Below are 24,080 nucleotides of genomic sequence, written 5' to 3' on the forward strand. Positions count from 1 at the left end.
GTATACTTGTACATTGCTGGTGGGACTGCAAATTGGTGCGGCCAATTTGGAAAGCAGTATGGAGATGTCTTGGAAAGCTGGGAATGGAACCACCATTCGACCCAGCTATTCCCCTTCTCGGTCTATTCCCTAAAGACCTAAAAAGAGCATGCTACAGGGACACTGCTACATCGATGTTCATAGCAGCACAATTCACAATAGCAAGACTGTGGAACCAACCTAGATGCCCTTCAATAGACGAATGGATAAAAAAAAAATGTGGCATTTATACACAATGGAGTATTACTCTGCATTAAAAAATGACAAAATCATAGAATTTGCAGGGAAATGGATGGCATTAGAGCAGATTATGCTAAGTGAAGCTAGCCAATCCCTAAAAAACAAATGCCAAATGTCTTCTTTGATATAAGGAGAGTAACTAAGAACAGAGTAGGGACGAAGAGCAGGAGAAGAAGATTAACATTAAACAGGGATGAGAGGTGGGAGGGAAAGGGAGAGAGAAGGGAAATTGCATGGAAATGGAAGGAGACCCTCAGGGTTATACAAAATTACATACAAGAGGAAGTGAGGGGAAAGGAAAAAAAATACAAGGGGGAGAAATGAATTACAGTAGAGGGGGTAGAGAGAGAATAGGGGATGGTAGGGGAGGGGAGGGGGGATAGTAGAGGATAGGAAAGGCAGCAGAATACAACAGACACTAGTATGGCAATATGTAAATCAATGGATGTGTAACTGATGTGATTCTGCAATCTGTATATGGGGTAAAAATGGGAGCTCATAACCCACTTGAATCAAAGTGTGAAATATGATATATCAAGAACTATGTAATGTTTTGAACAACCAACAATAAAAATTAAAAAAAAGAAATGATAAATATTTGAGTAGATAGATATGTATAATATGACATATATGACACAATGTATGCAGGTATTGAAGTATTACATTGTGTCCCATTAATATGTACAGTTTATTTTTTTCATGTATCAGTTTTAAAAAGGCAGAGAGGCTGAATGAATAAAATGTAAGATCCAACTATTTGCTATGTACAAGAGACTCACTTTAGCTTAAGGACGCACATGGGCTGAAAACAAGGGGTGAAAAAGTGTCACACCAATGGTAACCAAAAGAGAGCAGGTGTGTCACAGAGAGAGAAATAAGGTCATTATAATGATAAAGAGACCATTTCATCAAGAATATATAACAACTGTAAATATTTGTGCATCCAAATTGGAGTACCCAAATATATAAAACAAAGACTAACAGAACTTAAAGAAGAAATAAACACTAATAAGGCAATATTAGAGGGATTTAATACTCTGCTGTCAATAAGAACAGAATATGCAGGGAATAAACAGATAATTTGGACAACACTATAGACCAAGTGGACTTATAAAATATAAACAGAACATTCCATATAACAATAGCAGAATACACATTCTTCTCATATGTATAGTAACATTTGCCAATAGATTACATATTAGGGCATAAAACTAATCTCCTTCAAGAATATTGAAATCATATCACATGTATTCTGAATGAAATGGTATAAAATTATAAATGAGTAACAAAAGGAAAATTCACAAATACATGAAAATTAAACAACACACTTACACTTAAGTGAATTTTAGTAGGTCAATGAATAACTGAAAAGAAAAATTTTAAAATCTTGGGACAAAAATGGAAACACAACCTAACAAAATACTAAGATGCAGCAAAAGCAGTTCTAGTAGGAAACTTTATAGCTATAAAAGCCTATATTTAAAAAATATAAAGATAGCAAATACATAACTTAAGGATAATCTTAAGGAACTAGAAAAAGAACAAACTAAGATCCAATTTAGAAGAAGGAAGGAAATAATAAAGATTAGAGCAGAAATAAATGAAAAACAATAGAAAGAGCAACAAAAGTAAGATATGGTTCTTTGAAAATATGAATGAATTTGACAAACCTTTAGACTAAGAAAAAGAGGAAAGGCTTAAATGAATTAAATCAGAGATGAAAACTGAAGCATTAGAACTGACAACATAGAAATACAAAGGATCACAGGAGAATATTCTGAATAAGTATATGCCAACAAATTGGATAACCAGAATAAATGTGCAAATTCTTTGACACATGCAATCTACCAAATCTGAATTATGGGGAAACAGAAAATCTGAACAGACCAATCACAAGTAAGTGGGCTGAGTCAGCAATATAAAGTTTCCCCTCAAAAAAAGCACAGGGATAGATGGCTTGTCTGCTGAATTCTGTGAAACATTTAAGGATGAACTAATATTAATTCGCAAACTCTTCCCAAAAGTTGAAGAGAAATAAGTACTTTTAAACTCACTTTACAAAGCCAGTACTACCCTAATACCAAAACCGGATAAGGACACAATGAAAAAAGTAAACAACAGGTCAATATTCCAGATGAACATTGATATAAAAATCCTCAACAGAATAATAGCATATGGAGTTTAAGAGCACATTGAAAAAGATTATTTCCCATGACCAAATGGTATCCATCTTAGGTATACAAATATGGCTCAACATATGCAAATCTGTAAATGTGATACAACAACACTAAGAGAATAAAGGACTAAAAACATAGGATCATTTAAATGGATGCAGGAAAAGCATTTGACAAAGTTAAACATCCTTTTGTGATAGAAACTCTCAATAAATTATGTATAAAGGAAAATACCTCAACACAATAAAGGCCATGTTTGACAAGGGCACAGCTAATATCATACTCAATGGGGAAAATTGAAAGATTTTCCTCTACGATTAGGAACAAAAACAGAGGATACCCATTCTCATCACTTCTATTTGACATAGTACTGAAAGCCCTAGTCAGAGAAGCTAAGCAAGAAAAACAAATAAAAATCAACTAAATAGGATAGGGAGAAAATGCAGAGATAATAAACAAATTCAGCAAAGATGAAGGACATAAAATCAAAATAAAAAATCAGTAGCCTTTCTACACACTAATAGCAAACTTTTGGAAAGGGAAATCAAGATTTTAAAAATCTCATTTATAGTAACTACAAAAATAAAATATTTAGGAATAAATATAGCCAAGGAGGTGAAATATCTCCACAATGAAAACTATAAAACATTGATGAAAGAATTTGAAGAAGACACAAATAAATGGAAATATAGCCTGTGTAAATGGACTGAAAGAATTAATATTGTAAAAATATCCTTATTACCCAAGGTCATCTACAGATTAAATGCAATCTCTATCAAAATTTCAATGACTTCTTTTCACAAATAGAAAAAAAAAACAATATTTACACAGAACTACAAAAGACTCCAAATTGTTTTAGCTGTTTTGAGCAGACATCACAAAGCTGGAGGTAGTACAACACCTTACTTCAAAATATGCTACAAAGATATAGTAACCAAATCAGTATGGTATTAACATAAATACAGACACATAGACCAGTGGTAGAGAATACAGAAATAAACTCATGATTTTTCTGCCAACAAATGGATGGCAAAGTCACCAAGAACACACAGTAGGGAAACGACAGTCTTTTCAATAAATGGTTTTCACTGAATAGCCACCTGCAAAGGAATGAAATTAGACACTTATTTGTCACCACACACACACAAAAAAAATCAACTCAAAGAGAATAAAATACTTAAATGTTTGATCCCAAAGTGAATATACTAAGAGAATACATAAGGAAAAAACTCCATGATATTGGTCTGGGGATTTTTTTTTAAATATGACCTCAAAACACAGGCAACAAAGGCAAAAATAGACAAATTAAAAAAGGAATGATCAATAAACTAAATAGATAAGCTACAGAATAAGAGAATATTTGTGTGCTATACATCTGATAAGGAGAAAATAAATAAACTATATAAGGAAATATAACAACTTAACAGCAAGAACACAAATAACCTTGTTTTAAAATGAAGGACCTAAATAGACAGCACTCAAAATAAAGCATACAAATAGTCATCAGGTATATGGAAAAAAACATTACATCACCAATAATTGGGGAAATGCAAATTAAAGCCTCACTCATGTTAGAATGATTATTATCATAAAGCAAAACTTCTGAAACACTGGTGAAGATGTGGAGAAAAGGGAACACTTGCATGTATACAGTTGATGGTAATATGAATTTGTACAGCCATTATGGAAAACAATTCCTTAAAAAATATAACAATAGAAGTGCCATATGATCCAGCATTCCCATTACAGGTTATATATCCAAAGGAATCAATATTAGTGAGTCAAAGAGATATCTGCACTCCCATGTTTTTTGGAGCACTATTCACATTAGCCAATGTATGGAATCAATGCAAGTGTCTATTACAGTTTAAATATGAGGTGTCCCCTAAAATTTCATGTGTGAGATAATGAAAGAAAATTTAGAGGTGAAATTATTGGATTATAAGAGCTTTAACACAATCAGTGCATTAATCCCCTAATACGGATTAACTGGGTGGTAACCATAGGCAGTTAGGGTATGGCTGGAGGAGGCAGGTCATTGGGAGGGGTGCCTTTGGGGTATGCATTTTGTTTTTGGTGAGTGGAATTCTCTCTCTCTACTTCCTGGGGTACTGTGCTGAACTATTTTTCTCTGCCACACACTTCTGCCATGGTGTTCTGCTTCACTTTGGGCCCAGATCAATGAGTGCCAAATAAATTCTCCTCCTCTAAAATTGTTCTTATGAAGTCTTTTGGTTGCAGCAGTAAAAAAGCTGACTAAAACAGTGTCCATCAATGGATACATGGATAAATAAAATGTGGTATATATATAGTTATGTGGAGGATATTATGCTAAGTGAAATAAACCAGAAGCAGACAGACACATACTATATGATCTCACTCATGTATAATTTAAAAGTGTTGATCTTATAAAAGTCAAGTAAAATGGTGGTCATCAGAAGCTAGGAAGGGGCAAGGAAGGGATTGCAGAGATGTTGGTGAAAAGATAAAATATTTTACTTAGAAGAAATAAGTAAAAATAAATATTTTTTATCAAATATTTATGCACCTAAACTTAAAATCTATAAAGTAAATCTGAGAGAACTATAAAAAATTTCAAATTCAAATTGAGTTCTAGAAATAAAAAGAAGAGTTAATGAAATTAAGAATATTTTGGAAAAAAATAGTTGTAGATGGACACACTACCTTTATTTATTTATTTATTTATTTTTATATGATGCTGAAGATTGAGCCGAGTGCCTTACCCATGCTAGGCAAGTGCTCTACCATTGTGCTACTACCACAACCCCTTAAGAAGTTTTTAATTGAATAATAGTGAATTAAACATAGGAAATATAAAATAACTGAACTGGCAGTTAATCAAAGTAGAAGATGTACAGCTAAAGCAAGAAGAGAAAATATGGAAGTAGCAGCATAAATAAATAAATAAATAAATAAAATTCTATGAGTGAAAACAACCATCAGATATGACTTGGAAGTTCCAATAAAAAAAAAATGGAATCCAGAACTCTAAGGAAAAAAAGTCATTTTCCTGCTACTGTTGTGCTACCCCTGGACTGAGGAGATGACACAGATAACTATTTCTGGAGATAAAAAAAAACAAAAATCGTAAAGGGGATTATCCTCTGTCCCTACAGAAATTACACAGCCTTGCTAAAGTGAAGGACTTTTATTGGGTGATATTTTGAAGAACTTCTTTTCTGTTCTGCAGAATTCCTGTCTCACTACTGTACCTATTAGGGAGCTAGCTGATAAAGCAAAATAAGGTTGGTAGTGTCTGACCCTCTGCATAGCAGAATGTGAATGTGCAAATGAAGCTTATATATGTATCCCTTACTGACTCCCTCTTTATCCTAAAGCATAGATTGTGATAGGAAAAGAATAATAATGCTTTAGATGCTTTGTATTTCTTTTGTTTTATTTTTTCTTCTGCTAACAATCAATTATGTTGAAGCTTTTGTTTACTTATTAATTATTTTAATTTTTATTTTAATTAGCATATACACATTTGTGGGATTCCAGGTGATATATATATATATATATATATATATATGCATTTATATAAGTGTGTGTATACACACATTTATATGTATACACACACATACTATATGTATTTGAGATATGATATACCTTGGCCCATAACATTCCCCCCCTTTCTAGAAAAAATCAAATCTTTGATTTATCTTTTAAATTAGGTAATGGATTGTAATAGCCAAGCATATACATTAATTTGACTGATAAAATATATTGTTTTACTAGCTCAGGCCTTATAACAGTGCAAGCAAGAGAAAAAAAAACATGAATAACTTTTTTTTAGACCCAAAGCCATTTTGCAATTTGACCCGATTACCTATCTACACTGTCTTTAATTTTCCCCTCAAATTTTAGGGATCTCCTACTGTTGTAAGAAAAAGGATGACAACTGCTCTTGCTGTTTCAAGCTGAAGGGGGCAACATGCAGTGGAGCAAGCAGTTTGGAGTCCTGTTTTAGAAATTGGGTCAGTGGAGGGGTCCATGGTAAAAAATCTGGTTCAGGAAGAACAGGTTGTAAAGTCACCTGGGGGTGGGTGCTTCTATGAGAGGGGGGAAAAAAAGACATGAGCACTGAAATACGATTAATACAATAGCAGTTGAAGCATCTGGAACCTGTCAATGAATATTATGAAGATGATAAAATCAATAATCTCTCACCAAGAGGTGTAAGAACTGAGAATTTGTCCCCATAACAAGGCCTAACAAGGTCTAAGAAGACTTTATTTGGGGATGTAAATCTTTAACATTGTCAGAGTTATTAGGAATGTAAACACAACATTTAGTTAAGCTACTTAATGTCATCTAATTTTTGTGAAATACCCTTTTATTGGCATGACCTCTGTGTTCAGTAGAGATCCCTTTGTTAGTTAGGGCTAGATAGTTATACTAGCAAACACTGATTAAATCTACCTGTGTAGGAGGTTAGGAAGATCTGTAGGCCTTAAACTGACTAAAAACTTCTGGCTCTGGCAGTTTCTCTTGATAGTTATCCGGCATTCCTGCCTATGAATCTCTTTTCTGTTGCCTCCAATCTTACTTATTCTTGGGGGCTAACACAAATGTACATCTTAAGTTACATTAAAATAACTATTATTTCTTTTTTTAAATGACCAAGAATGTCTGTGCTTTGTTTTTAACTGTTTTTGCTCGCTGTTTAAGATCAAGCTGGTCAAACTGACCTTGCTCCTATCTATTGTTAAGGTCAGCTGAATTCCCTTGGAAGACATTCTTGGGGAACTTGTGAGCAGCCTTTTAGCTCTGCTAGTGCCATCTGCACTAGAATGGGTCAAGGTCTTCTGATCATGTGGCTTTCCTTGGAAGCATGGGGGATATTTCCCCTTTCCAATTGACCATCCTCTTTTGCAGCATGTGCAAGGTTTAGCTTTCCATTCTCCAGTGTTCTCATTAATTTCCCTGATCGGGAGGTTATGTGGCCCAGAGTTGCAAAATTTGTCCTTTTTTCCCTGGGTTCAGGCTGACTCATAGGGCAAGAGCCAAATATTAGTTTTCTTGGCCCCTTTATTTTAATCTTTTATGTCTTGGTCTTAAACATCTTACCAGTAAAAGTACTGGGTTTTAACTTACCAGTAAAAGTACCTGGTTTTAATTTTAATGCTTATAACTTTATACTTAATTTTATCCCCTTTAATTACTATTTGTCTATAGATGATGGCTTAATATCTCAAATTAGCTTAGGTTGTGTGTTCTCGAAGCAGTACCTCTGCAAAACATTAACAGGCAACAGTTATAAAGAAAATACAGAGAAATTACAAGAGTAAAAACTTATTTAGTTTGTACATAGTTTTGTACCTTGGCTAAGTTGTACATTATATCCTCTGTTTGAGATCACAGTAATCTCTACAATAAAATCAATCTTTTGAATACAACTTTAAATGAACTGAAATCTGACCTAATTTGGAAGCATTTTAACAAGTAGTAAGATGGGAGGCAGAACCTTATTTCACAAATCTTAGGTAAAGTGTTCTAGTTCTGAAGTTGATCTTTGCCTCCTTTTTTAGATATCATTTTATAAAGTTTACATATATTGTTTCCTGAGTTTATATGAATGTTAGCTAACATAATGTGACATTATATGTAAAACATGAATCAAACAAAGTCTGAGAGGTTTGAACTTTCCTTTTGCACAAGAAAGTGGCAAAATATTTTTTATATTTTATATTATTAACCTTTAAATAGATCAGGCTCTCATTATCTTTTAAAAATACCTTTAAATTTTTATATCCCAATTTAAAAGGTAACCCAAGGTTTGGTTGCAAACTATCAAATGAAATAAATAAATAAATCTCCAATAAAATTTGCCATCTTTATAAGTCTAAAATTACAGTTTCAGACAACTTTAGTTTTGGAGAACACCAGCTTGATAAAATGCTCCTTTAAACCTTTCACTTTAAAGACTTGTATATCTGAAAGATATGAATACATTTAATATGTAAAGAAGAGTAATAGTACCACAATCACATTGATGTTTTTATGTTAACCAAGTCTAGCTTTTAAAGAAAAAATCTAGACTCTGTAATATAGTACAATACTCTAAAACAACAGCTGCTATTTAACCAGAGTTGTACAAACCTTAATTTAAGACTGGTTGCTCTAGAGAATAAAACTTAACAGATGCAATATAAATAGCAAATTGATGTTTTAAGAAATCCTTATAATTTTAACATATATATCAAACTTTGATTTATATCAATACATAAATATTTGACTTTAGGAAAAAACCTTTAATAGCTTTAACTGTTTGTGTTACTTATATATAACCAACTTAGTTACACAAACCTTTTAAAATTTACCCTTCATTTACATAGACCTTTTTATTACTTAATTAGTTCCTCTTGTTGTTTAATTAGATGTATTACAATTTTACTTTACTACAAGACCTTTTTTAACCTAGAATTACAAAATATATTTTATAGTTTATTTAATCTGTTGACTTCTCTTTTTGTTTATACTCTGAAATAACTCTTATAATTTTTAAATTTAGATAAATTGCTCTATTTTAATAAGATTAAATATTTTATGTTATTTATAGTACTTTAATTGAAATGCAGTTGAATCCTTGGACCCCTTGCATATAGAATTATACCTGTTGGGACTTTAAACTCTTAGTAACCTTGTTTTTAGTGATGACACAAAGTAATTTTAATTTTTTTTCATTTACCAATTTATGAAAACACCATTTAATGTTTATGTATGTTAACCTATGGAATTTAAGGAGTTAAGAATACTTGGTGTTATATTTAACAATTAGCATTTTAACTTTGTAAACCAATTAGATGTTTCTAGCAAACACATTTATGATTAATCCCATATATGTTAAATCCAATTTACTTATTTTTAAAAACCAAGATATCAGAGAAATGCACTGAACAACATTAATCTTTTTTTCTGTTGAAGAAAAATCCTAGAAACAATGGATATTAGATATTTTATAGACATTAATATTTTATCAACAACTGTTTGAACACCTGGAAACAAAACTGTGCATTAGTAACTTTAAAGACATTTTTACTTTTTCTTTTTTGTTTCTTTACCCAATTTAAATTGAACTTTTAAATCACGTGAACAAAAGGTATTTGGATCCATTTTTTTAAATTTTAATTTATGAGCTCATATGCCAATTTCAGCATCAAACATATGTAGTAACAATAAAACATGTAGACTGACAATACACCAGTGTACACAAAGCAAATAGACAAACAAAAATCTTGTAGCTTATTTTAAAACCTGTTAAATTGAAAGCTATCCCTTGTAAATTGGCCTCTAAACAAAGAGGAGTGTAAAAAAACCTTTATAGTTGGATAAAATAACTCTGATCAGAAAAACATATTAACTTAGCATGCCTGATCCAAATCATAAATCAAAAAATATAGAATTTTAAAAGCTTTCCTGGCTTCCTTCCTGAAGTGGTCCCACTCATCAGCGGTGAAAAGAGTTAAGGGGACACAGATAAAACCCGGGGCCTTATTCCTCCTTGTAGGAACTTCCCCAAAAGGTAGCTCCATTCTAAACAGGTTTTTCTGGTCTCTTGGATAGTGGCCACCAAAATCTTAGTCTGGGATTTGGAAAGACATTTATCAGCTGGACTGTCATGGTTTAAAAAACTTTTGGGTCACCTCCAATAGTTGGAAGTTATTCTGTGAAGCCTTTAAGGTTTTTTTTTTTTTTTTTTTTTTTGTATGTGTGTGTGTGTGTGTGTGTGTGTGTGTGTGTGTGAATATCTAGGGCTGAGAGACAAAAGCCAAATTTCCTAGACAAAATTATACTTTTACATATCTTAGAAATGGTAATCCTATAAAACTGTCTAGTTATAATCTGCCCTCTATAGGAACTGACATTGTCTACTCTGGTAGCCACTTTCCCAGTTCCTAAATGAAGGCAATCTCTAGAATGCCTTTACTACCTTTAGCTTTTACTTTTAACATCTGTTGGCAGCCTTTTACATTTCAATGCAAGCTTTAGTAGTCACAGTTAAAAAACTTTTAAACCATTTTTTTCTAGGCAGATAATCAGGCCAGGTTTGATTAGGTTTCCCATGACAAGGCTAACAATTAAAACAATAGGCAGAAATAAAAGGAAGGTGAGAGACAAAAGTCTAACAAGGCATGAGTCCAAAGGTGGTGGCTCTGCCAGTCACTGTCCAATTTCACTAAGGCAAACAGTTGATAAAAACGTTACAAGCAAACTGAAATGGTTATTAACATAAACAAAATGGGAACAAACAATAACAAACAACAAATAGGCCAAGACAAAAACATAAGACAGGCACTCTCTCCTCCACATAATCCTAGCCTCCAGATCATCATCAGAAGCTTTGCTGAGTGGGACTTGACAGAGACCACAAGGTCACTTGATACACCTTTGGGCTTTACAATCAAGCACCTGAAACACATTGAAATATTTATAATTAAATGCTTGCTATCCCTCAGAGGAGAGCCCCTGATATTATTCGAAAGATTTACTATCAGGCACTTAGAACTTCTAAGGCTTTACAATCAAGTCAAACGGAGAGAATAAATGAGGTACCTCCCAACACATGCAGTTCCATCCTCCTTCAAAGCCTCTGCATTTACACATGTGCCTCACACCAGAGCTTTCATGGACAGGCCCAAATTGGTAACCACAGGAAGTCCAGACCCTCGCAAAACAGAGTTCCCAAATCTAGAAATGGAGGGCCCCTCTCTCTACTTCAGAGGATCCAGGATTCCTGCGTTCGAGAGCTACAGCCTTGACTGCAATGATCATCCCTCTGGGGCATCCAAAATGTTGAGGCAAGATGGCAATAAATCACCAAGTTGGTTTTAAAGCAGGGGACAGAAACTTTATTTACCAGTTGGCTGTCCAAATATACCAGCTGGTAGGCCAAGGGGTAGGCTGCAAGTCTATACCCTTTGACCCCCTCCTGGGGTTTGAATACACCTTTTATATTAAAGCATAAGTGGCTGTTGCTATGATTCAAAACCATAAACAAATGTCATGAGATCTAAAATTATAAGCAGAAAAGAGAGTGGGCCAAAATGTCCCTAGTTGAGTACAAGTTAAAAAATGATTACTAACATGTAGACAATCAATTATCTAGACAGGGTACATTGTCCAAGAAAAATGGAAACCAAAAAGAGAACTCTTTTACGTTGTGTAAGAATTGCCATTTTTGGTTGCCAAACATGCTATATACTAAGCAACCGTTGATGGGTACAGAGGTGAGGCATTCTATGGAGAAGCATTTCTTACATGAGGGGAGTCTCAGGGAAAAATGGAGTCTATTTAGTGGCCCATAACAACATTAAAATTTATGATCTGTATCTAGATTAATTATTACTGCATTTGGGTGTCCCATTCTCGCACCATTTGCCGAAAGACTACATTTTCTCCACTGAATTGCCTTTGTCCTTTTGTAAAAAAATCAGTTGACTTTATTTATGTGAATCGATTTCTCAGCTCTATTCTCTGTTCTTTGATCTATTTGTCTATTCTTTTCACCAATATCACACAGTCTTGGTTAATGTAGATTTATAGTTAAGACTTGAAGTCAAGTAGTGTCAGTCCTCTAACTTTGTTGCTTCTCCCCCCATCTTGTGTTGACTTTTGGGTGGATGTCAGTTTATCCACACAGTTATTTGCTAAGGTTTTGCTTGGGGTACAGTGTATTATTCATCTCAAATTTGATCATTTTTATTAGAACTATAGAACTTTAATTTTGATTTTTTTTGAGAGAGAGAATTTTTTTAATATTTATTTTTTAGTTCTCAGCATACACAACATCTTTGTTTGTATGTGGTGCTGAGGATCGAACCCAGACGGCACGCAAGCCAGGGCGAGCGCGCTACCACTTGAGCCACATTCCCAGCCCTAATTTTGATCTTTTAAAAATTATCTTTCATTTCACTCTCTAATTTTGAACATATGGAATATAGTAACAAAAAAATCTTCTTATGTCACTTCTGAGTCAGTTTTGATAGATTGATCATTCTCATTATGTATATTGTGTTTTCCCACTTCATTGAATGCCCATGAATCATTAAGTAGATTTATAGTTCAGCTGTGAATTCTCCTTTGTTAGGTGTTGAATATTTTTGTATTTCCATACATATTCTGGATTTTTTTCTGAAATATATTTAAGTTACTTGAAAATAATTTTACTTGGGTATTACTTTTGTAATTTTGGCAGGTAGGTTTCAAGTTACAGTCTGTCCAAGGTTAATTATTCCTTGTTACTGAGACAAATTTCTCATGTGTATTTAACCAAACAGCAAGTGAATTATGAGTTTTCCAGTCTCCTTGATGGGAACAGGCACTATTGCTTTTCCTACGTGAGTACTAGGTATTGTTCTCTAATAATTTCAAATTTTTCCTTTTTGTTTTCATAAGCCAGGGGTAGTTCCTCATGTGCTTATACTGATTAATATTCTTAATACTCAGTGGGACTCTTTACAGACCTAGGAAGTTATCTCTGTGAAGATTCTTCCTCTTTAGTTTTCTGTCTTATAATCTCTAGTTATATTGATTTCCTCAGATGATTACTACATCTTTCCTACTCAGGGAGTCCACTAGGCTCCAACTTAGTTCTTTCTCCCAGGAAACTCTCCATAGCCAATAAATTGGGACAACAAAGACTTACCTTGTTGGTTTCTAACCTCTCCTTTATCACTGTCCTGTGTTACTTTATGTACAGTGTGTTGAAGATCAACCATGGTTTCCTATTTTTTTTCTGATTGTTTTGGTTTTTGCACAGGAAGGTGTGACAGATAGAGTTATAGACCATCTCAAATATCTTCACATCCCAATGCCCAGAATCTATGAATGTATCTTCTTATATTACAAAAGGCCATTTATTGTTGTGAATAAGTTAAGGATCTTGAATGGGGAGATTACCCTATAATATCAGCATTGGCCCAATATAATTACAAGGGTCCTTGTAAGAAAGAAGGCAAGGTGAAAATAAAAGCAAAAGATTTGAAGATGCTACCTCCTGGATTTGAAGATAGAGGAAGAAGCTGGTCCTGCTGAAACCTTGTGTGTTTTTTACCTAGTGAAACCCATTTCAGAATTTTGATCTCCAGAACTGTAAAATGATTTATGTGTGTTGTTTCAAGCCATAAAATCTGTGGCAATATTTTATAGCAAATATAACACTGAGAGAGAGGGTAAATTTTGTTCTTGTTCTTGTACCATAGGTAGAAACAGAAGGCAATAACATTTATTCTACACAAATTATTAGGAAAAAAAGGAGGTTATGATCCCCAACTCATTAAATGAGTCTAGCATTACACTGAAATCAAAAAAGAAAAATTATCATATGAAATGAAAACTAGAGCCCAATATGCCTCATTATTTCAAAAATATTTCAGCAGATAAAACTAGCAGTATAACTGTGATCAAGTGGAATTCATCCCTAGAATGTGTGATTGATTTGCTTCCCTTCCTACAGATTCATATAGGACATGAGTTGCATCAGAAAGGAGGAAACCTAACTTGCTGGCTGCTACCTGCTTCCAGGTCCTGGGGCCACATGTGGCTAAGATAGCGACTGGCGATCAGCCAGAAGGCATTACCATGGGTTGTGACAACAAAATTGGACCACCCCTAGGATAGGCTCAGAACCTTTACGCCCTCCTGGACAGCTAGTGTCACCCATTACTGCTTGTAAGATGGGTGTACACGTGAACTCTCCCCACCCTGCTGACCTTTATCCTAATTGGCTCCTGTACATTATATTAGCTGTGTGTGTTTTCTCATTAAACGAGATCCTGCTTTGACTGGTCTCCCTGATATGTCTGATTGTCCTCCAGTGAGCCAAGAAAGGAGAGGGCCAATGCCCGACGAAGGGACGTTCACAGCAAGACTCTCCTCCCGCTGGCTCACACACACGGATACCCTTTCTAGAAGCAGGATCAGCCATCTGCTCTTGGCTCATTCTGGTCGGGGCGGGTTATCCCCATCTCTCCTGCAGATCAGGAGGGAACGAGGGCTAAAAACCTGGACAGATTCATGTCCCTGAGGCATTCCCTATGAGTGCAGCCTAACAGTGAATCAGGTGACAAAGCAGAAACAGGGTTAGCAGATACCAAGTCTCAATATCACAGAGCATATTCAGGAATGTGAAACTGAGATTAAGGTATACCTTATTTATTAACTGATTACTAAAACAGTTTTCCTTCAAAGAATCAATAAGTATAGTCACATGCCACATAAAGACATCACATAATGGACCACATATACAACAGTGGGCCTGTGTGATTGTAATGGAGCTGAAAATTCCTATTACATAGTCACAGCCATAGTAACATCATAGAACAATGTATTACTTATGTGTTTGTGGTGATACTGTTAAAAACTTACCTACCACACTTTGGTTGTATTAAAGTATAGCATGTACAATTTATGTATAGTGTACAAAACCTGATAATGATTATAAATTACTGCTACTAGTTTATGTATTCACTACAATATAATTGTATTCACTTGAGTGCACTCCTACTAATTGAAAAAATAGTGTTAAACAGTATGTCATGTTACAGTGGCACATCCTCATTCATTTCATGTTTGCCTCCTCTCTTGATTACTGTATTTTATCTTGTGTTTGATTTAATCTCCTGCTCTTTTTTCATCATGACAATGAGCAATAGGCTATACTATATGTATATGTGCATAAATACACACATATATATACATACATACACAGATATACACAGATAGACTTATATATTAGTCTAAGTGTATAATAGGCTACACTATCTATATCTTTATAAGTAGATTTTATGGTGTTCACACAATGACAAAATCCACTAATGATACATTTCTCAGAACATGCCTCCATTGTTAGGACATGCATAACTGTACTTTAAAGAATTTGCCTTCTTTTTGAAACCTAAATAGTGAATAGGAAAAATGTTGTATCAACAAAAATCACAACCAAAATCAATTACTGAGAACTGAGACTTCATTTAGGATCTTGTACTTTATGCCTGCAGTAACAGGAAGCCATTTACAGCTTTTTATTAATGATGCAATAAGTAAAAATATTTCCCTTTAGAGCAGCAATTTCTAAAGTGGTGTTCAGATGAATAGGAAGTATGCAAATGATCCACAGGTGACCAGAAAAAAAGCATTGGTACTTCTACATTATATTCATTATATCTCACATTTAATTTGCTTCAAAAAACTTCAAATATATTTTTATTTTTTGTTTTTAGATATATATGACAATAGGGCGGAAAGACAGTAGAATGAATCAGACATAACTTTCCTATGCTTGTATATGAATACACAACCAGTGTAACTCCACATCATGTTTAACCACAACAATGGGATCCAAATCATAATGGGTTGCACTTCATTTGTTTCAAAATTTGTACATTCATAACATACTTTCCCCAAATTTCCGTGACATATGTAGATGTATTACAAATGAAGCTATGTATTTTAGAGGTAGTACAAAATGTTTCTTGGAGAGGTGTGCATAGATTAAAAAGTTTGTGAACTTGCTTTACAAAATCTGAGATCACAGAGCCTCACATTACAGATGTCATCTGAGGACACAGAAACAAGGAAGCAGACAGACTAAGTGGTGACTCAGCCACTTCAATATCCTCTCAGTAGTGGCTGTCCGCCTCCCCCCACAAGAGGAGTAATCATCCCCTAGATTTGCAAAATATAGTCAATGATTCCCTTAAGCATCACATACACACACATTCACAAGCAAGGTAGACATCCTAATGATCTTATTTTAGTGCATGTATCACACACTTGCTGCCTGTAAATATACAAGTTAAATGTTTCTCCTCCCAGGGTAAGATGGCATAGTCCAGTTGTCATAGAAACCAGAAGTACATCATGTTATTATGGGTGATGCTGGTTTTCTATGACAACCAGATAGTGCAAATTCATTCTCAGAGGCCAAATTTTAACCCCTACTTCAGAAACTTGAATTCACACCCCCAATTCAATGGATAAATGAATATATATTATAGGAAGTACCAGACACACATGAAGAGATATGCATTAGAGAGAAAGCCTTCCTATCTTCCTATACAATGGTTTAAGGAATCACTTTATATAGACATGTCAACAATTTAGACTTTCTTGTCAGACACTCATCTGTGTTCCATTCCCAGTTCAGTATACCTTTTTGAGACTACCATAGCATCTTCTGGGTCTGAAAGAGATCTCAAAGACCACTGAATCCTAACTGCACTCTCACTTCCACATGATGTATAATGACACCAAATCCCAGGGAAGGGGAAAATGCAGACATATCTGAGACATTGCCATATACTCTGAATAAGTGCCTTAGGTGTGAATCACATGGCAGAATGGGTTAGAATTTCTCTACCTGCATCCAGAATCTCTGCCCACAAATTCACAAAGACATACGTCACTTGGGACTTCAGTTACCAGAAGCTAACTTTCAAATGTTCATATTAGAGCATGCTTTTACTGAACTCTGCCTCTGTGGAATATGTGGTCTATCTCAGCCAGCATAGAAAATAGATTTTTCACATAATTCATAAGATTAACTTCTCCTTCCTTTGATACCTTAAAATGATCCATAGATTAGAGCCTGAAACCAAAATCCTGTCATTCAAAAAAAGTCTGTATTCATAAGGAAGCATTTACATATTTTTTATTATTTTAAATTATGTCATGACAAAAAACACAAAGTCAAAGCTAACAAAAAGGGTAAGAATAACAAAAATAAACAATGTTCTAGTCAGAAATTAAATATTCTATATACATTTACAATGAGGCATATGCAAATTTACTAACAGAAAAATAATAAAATAAAATCAAGTTATGAGCTAATCAGTAAAACAGTATGTCATGTAATATAAAACATGTATATTAAAAAGATGTTATATATTTCTTCTTAAGACATAATTACAAGATGATCAAAAAACCCTTAAAAGATATACACAAACCTGTTGAAATAAATAGTTGCATATGGAAATGAGGGAGTAGCATTATGGGAGGTTTGGTGAAGTAAAGTTCTAGAGTTTCTTTAATTTTAAAATGTTTTATGAGGATAAATAATTGATTATTTATTTATTTATTTATTTATTTAGTACTGAGGATTGAACTCAGGGGAACTCAACCACTGAGCCACTTCAGCAGCCCTATTTTGTATTTTATTTAGAGACATGGTCTCATTGAGTTGCTTAGCACCTCACTTTTGCAGAGGCTGGCTTTGAACTCATGATCCTCTTGCCTCAGCCAGTCTGAGCCACTGGGATTATAGGTGTGCACTTACCACACTCCGCCAATAATTGATATGTTAAATTGCCTCAGTCTGGCTGGGCACAAATCACGAGCCAATCAAGCAGGAACAAACTTTATTTCCGAACTCACGAGAACGCCACCCACGAGGCCCTCTCAGGAACACCACACACCAACCGGAACTCCCACCACCAGAACTTCACCAACCAATGCGAACTCTTCAGGAATCCCCGCAAGAGCTCAACTGGAACTCAACGGGAACTCCGTGAGAACTCAAAAGTCATCATCTTAATGGCTCGCTGGCGTCACCTCTCAAGACTACTTCTGGCAAAAATGCCATGCGTCATCCCGACTCGGCTGTGGCCCTCAACATTAAATATTGCAACTAGATATTACTTTAAAAATAGTATACAAAGATGGGAATATATATATCTGGCACATGTCAAACAATTATCAAATAAGGGTAGCAATTTTAATAATAATATAAAATTCAAGGAAAATAGCTTTATAGACACTTAATAGTTTATTTCATAATAATGCTCCAGAAATCAAGGTAATTGGTTGGGGAGATAGTGAATAAAAAGAAAAACATACAGGAAGACACAAACTTCCAGTCTCTCTAGTAAACTTCTAGTCTCCTCACAACCATTAATGTCAGAGTTAATCAGTGAGCCAGCTGGAAAAGCAAAGGTATAGAAACAATAACAAAATAAAGAGACTAGAATATTGAAGCTTCAAGAAAATAGTTTCATAAATAATTCAGACCGCCTTTTTACCTGCTAATAATATCACATAATAGTACCCCCTATATACATTTTAACAAACTTTTGAACTTCCATACAACTATAAAATTCAGTTATTACTTTTGGCTAACAAGATAACTGTGTTTCATACAAACAAAATTGTCTCACCCTCTCCCCTAACAAGGACAAACAAAGTACCAATAGTAACCTCATCTAAATATGGGTGCCAATCATCATACACTTCTTGAACTAATATCAATCACTTCTCAAAAATTCATTTGCTATTTGAGCTGAATATTACAAATATTAAGGTCTGTATTCCAAATTTAACCACAAAAAATGAGATAGAAGAAAGTAGTTAACCTACTTCTTCCCATCATCCTAGATGTGAAACACATATAAAAACTTATAGTATATAATATATACTATACTTGTATAACAGTATAATTATAGAATTACAATAAGAATATCATAATTATTATATAATATTAATATAATAATATGTAAGATCTAGATTATTATTTACGACCTATTTTAGTGAATCTGACAATTTTATTGAAATATTTGCAGAATTGAAAACCTGGTACTTAATATGCACATAAAAAATACATAATAAGCAAAAGAGAAAAATACATTGCTACTGACTTCCTTATTTCTTTAGTTATACACAAGGCCATAATTAATATTTATATAACTTAATGTTCATATATTAATAAATTCCTTATTGTACACACCATTCCCTATTTCTTTTTTAAAAATGTTTTTAAGTTGTAGTTGTACACAATACCTTTGTTTTATTTATTTATTTTTATGTAGTGCTGATGATCGAATGCTGGTGCTCACATGTGCTATGTGAGCACTCTACCACTGAGCCATAACCCCAGCCCCCCAATTCCCTATTTCTTTTGCCTTCAGACAAGACTCCATCTCCTCAATGTTCTTTACCCAGGGGATAACCCATTCATTCCTGAAGGATTAGAATCCTCATTAAACTTCCCTTATTTTTGTTACAGTATCTTTGCATTAATATTTATTACTAGATATATAATTACTAAGCATTATTCCAGACAATCTTGTGGCTTATTTACATAGCCCTTCATGCTACCACCATGAAACTACAGTTTCTCCTTGATAAACAATATCAGTCACACTCAAAAGAGTGACTTCCATTATTTTCCTGTTGATTCAGTAGCATAAAGAATCTTCAATAGCCAGGGGGCCCAGAATCTACTTCATTATAACTAATATAAGCATAAAACAATATTTTCAAAAGAGAGACAGTAAGTCACCAGTATGACTCAAAAGAAAAAGAATGTGAAATTGAAAACAATGGATTGATCTCTCAAATTTTGATGAAAGAATATTATTGAAAACTTAGAATTTTATACATAATCCACCATAAGGACATATAAAACCTATAAGCAAAAAGAGTGGCACCAGGGTGGGCTTCAAGCAGGATGGAGGCAACTTTGGAGCAGCACTTGGAGGATACAATGAAGAATCCGTCCATTGTTGGAGTCCTGTGCACAGACTCAGAAGGACATAATCTGGGCTGTCGTGAGACCCTGTCAGATGAACATGCTGGGGTTATATCTGTTCTAGCCCAACAAGCAGCTAAACTAACCTCTGACCCCACTGATATTCCTGTGGTGTGCCTAGAATCAGATAATGGGAACATTATGATCCAAAAACATGATGGCATCACCGTGGCAGTGCACAAAATGGCCTCTTAATGTCTCTCATCAGTTCTCCTGCAGCCTGTCATAGGGACTCAATCCTACTATGTTAATCATCTTACAAAACTAGTTAATTTGCAGTGATTAAGCCATTCATTGAATATGCATTGGGTACTTTTCTATTTATTTTAGAGTGTATTGCTTTTTAACCAACATATCAAGATATTAATAAGGATCATGTTTTGAAGCAGCATGTCCAGATCACTTTGTCAATAAAATTTTGTTAGTTTAAATAAATCTGCTTAGAGGAAAAAAAAGAAAAAAAAAATATATACACACGCACACACACACAAAGAAATAAATAATAATGACAGTAATATAGAAAACAATCCATAGAGGAAATTAACAAAAACAAAATTAATAAAATATCCATAAAATTTATGAACCCCATGCTAGAATAATCAAGAAAGAGGAAAAACATAAGTAAGTGATATCAGGAATAAAAGGGGACCTATTATTACAGATTATCTAGACATTAAAAATAATGAAGAAGGGAGCTGGGGATGTGGTTCAGTGGTAGAGTGTTTATCTCGCATGTATGAGGCACTGGGTTCAATCCTCAGCACCACATGTGAATAAATAAATAAAATAAAGGTCCATCACAACTAAAAATATATTTTAAAAAATAATGAAGGAATATTATGAAAATCATGCCAACAAATTTTTAAATAAATGAAATTGGCAAATTTTATTGCAAAGGACAACTTAACAATACGGCAACAAGAAGAAACAAAGATATGAAGAGCTTGATGTTTAGGAGAAGATAGACCCAAATGGTCTTAATATAAATCCTTTCAAATATTGAAGTAAGAAATAATATAAAATTCACACTAAAATTTCTGAAAACAGGGGAGGAAAATATGCTTTCAAATATCATTTTTAAGGCTAGAATAACATTTCTGATATTAGCAATGATCAGGATATCACAAGTAAAGAAATGCAAAGTCAAATAACTTTCATAGTTAAATCTGAAGGTATAAGAATCTTCACTATGATATTTGCAAATCCACAAAGATACATAAATAATTATGCAATGCAATTAAGTGAGGTTTATCTCAGGAATGGAAGGTTCTTCAACATTCAATAGTCAATAATTTAAGTCACCACATTTTAGGTTAAAGGGATATATATATATATATATATATATATATATATATATATAATTTTAGTAGATGCAGAAGAACAATTTGAGAAAATTTAACAGTAGGTTGATAATTAAAAAAAACTCACCCAACAATATATAGAAGGAAACTACCTTAAACTGATAGAGAACATAGATAAGCATTCTACAACTACATCATACTTGATGTTTAAATAGTAAATGTTTTATCCCAAGATTGAAGTCAAGGGAAAGTGCTCAATTTCATCACTTCTATAAGCATTATAGTTGAAATTCTATTATATTAATGCAAAAAAGAGTAATTCAAGGTATAGCAATTAAAAAGGAGAACATTAATCAGTCATGATTTGCAAATGACATAATAGTTTATATGGAAAATTTTAACTTACAAAAGAAGTAGTAGATTACTAACTGAAATTGTCAAAGATATAGGATACAAGGTTAGTATAAAAATTCTATTTGTTTATTTTTGTGATACCAGGGATTAAACCAAGGGACACTCTACTTATTTTACTATTGAGACAAGATATCACTAATTTTCCCGGGCTGGCTTTGAACTTGTAATCCTCTTGCCTCAGCCTCCTGAGTCTCTAGGATTTTAGGTGTGCCCCACCATGCCTAGCTCTTATTTATTTTTAGTTTACTTATTATTTTAATTTGTTTTTTAGAGATACATGACAACAGAGTGTATTTTGACATATTATATATTCATGGAGCACAATTTATTCTAATTATGATCCCATTCTTGTGGTTGTACATGATATGGAGTTACACTGGTCATGTATTCATATAAGAGCATAGGAAAGTTATGTCTGATTCATTTTACTATCTTTCTTATTCCTTCCTATCCCTGCTCCCTTCCCCATTCCTTCCCTTCATTCCCCTTTGTCTAATCCAATTAAATTCTATTCTACCCCACTTCACCCTCCCTTGCTGTCTTATTTACTTCCTAAATAAGACTCCTAAAGTGCAAGAAATAAAATCAAGAATCAATAAATGGGATGGCATCAAACTAAAGAACATCTGCTTAGCAAAGAAAACAATCAAGAACATGAAGAAAGAGCCTACAGAATGGGAGAAATTCTTTAACACCTGCACTTCAAATAGAGCATTAATCTCAAAAATATATAAAGAACTCAAAAAACTTAACACAAAAAATAACCTAATCAATAATTGGGCAAAGGAAATGAACAGACACTTCACAGAAGAAATATAATCACTCAACAAATATATGAAATATATGTTCAACATCACTAGCAATTAGAGAAATACAAATTAAAACTGCACTGAGATTTCATTTTACTCCAGTCAGAATGGCAATTATCAAGAAGACAAGTAACAATAAATATTGGCAAGGATGTGGGGAAAAAGGTTCATACATACGTTGCTGGTGGACCTGTAAATTGGTGTAACCACTCTGGAAAGTAGTATGGAGATTTCTCAGAATACTTAGAATGGAACAACTGTTTGACCCACTTATCCCACTCCACAAAGGAGTTAAAATCGGCATACTACAGTGAGGCAGCCACATCAATGTTTATAGAAGCTCAATTCACAATATACAAGCTATGGAACCAACATAGGTGCCCTTCAACAGATGAAGGGATAAAGAAAATGTGGTATGTATACATAATGGAGTATTACTCAGCCATAAAGAAGAATGAAATTATGGTATTTGCTGGTAAATGGATGGAACTGGAGAAGACTATAATGCTAAGTGAAATAATCCAATCCCCCAAAATCTAAAGGCTGAATGTTTTCTCTGATAGGTGAATACTAATCTTATTTATTTTTAATAGTAGCACCAAATACTTAGAAAAATAAATTTACATAAAGAACACCACATGAAATAGAATCAAAATTATAAAATGCTTAGAAATTAACGAAAGATGGCTAAGACTACTAGAATGAAAACTACAGAACATTGCTGAAAGAAATTTTTAAAGATCTAAATAAGTGGAGATGATAGTTCATGTTTATGAATTGGAAGACTTAATAGTCTTCAGATGTCAATTCTTTCCAAAATTGCTTATGGAGTCAGTGTAATTTCAATTAAAATCACAGAAAAGTTTTTGTAGAAGTTGAAGAGCTGATTCTAAAATGCGTGTGTAACTGCAAACTTTAAATAACAAAAGCAATGACAAAGTTGAAGGACTTATCCAACCTCATATTGTAACTCTCACCATAAAGATGCAGTAATCCATATGATACTATGTTGGCCTAAAGAAAGATGTAGAGATTTTAAAAAATGCAGACTGGAGAGTCCAAAAACTGATTTACATATTCATACCAGATTGATTTAGAGAAAAGAGTTAACATAATTCAATTGGAGAAAGTATAGTCTTTTTATCAAATAGTGCCAGTAAAACTAGATATCCATATACAAAGGCTATTTAAAATTATGAATCACATACTTCATAAAAATTAATTGGAAATTAATTATAGACCTAAATGCCAAAGGTAATATGGTCAGAAAACAACATAGGATAAAAATCTTTATAAACCTGGGTGAGATAAAGATTTCAGAAAAATTACACAAAATCACCAATAAAAGATTGAAAAAATGGACATCGCTCAAATTAAAGTTTTCTTCCATTCAAAAATGTTATTAAAAATAAAATGGAGGGCTGGGTATGTGGCTCAATGGTCGAGTGCCCCTGAGTTCAAGCCACAGTACCAAAAATAATAATAATCATAAAAGGGAATGCCAGTTCAATGGGAGAAATTGTTCACAATGAATTCATCTGATAATTGACTATATTCC

At 33.6% G+C, this 24,080-nt stretch overlaps 1 pseudogene; it reads left to right on the top strand.

Moving 5' to 3' along the window:
* Positions 1-19,917: 19,917 nt before the first annotated feature.
* Positions 19,918-20,358, top strand: LOC114090904 (ragulator complex protein LAMTOR5 pseudogene; annotated as a pseudogene).
* Positions 20,359-24,080: the final 3,722 nt, after the last annotated feature.

The sequence above is a fragment of the Marmota flaviventris genome, chromosome X (assembly GCF_047511675.1).
Source record: "Marmota flaviventris isolate mMarFla1 chromosome X, mMarFla1.hap1, whole genome shotgun sequence".
Lineage (NCBI taxonomy): Eukaryota > Metazoa > Chordata > Mammalia > Rodentia > Sciuridae > Marmota > Marmota flaviventris.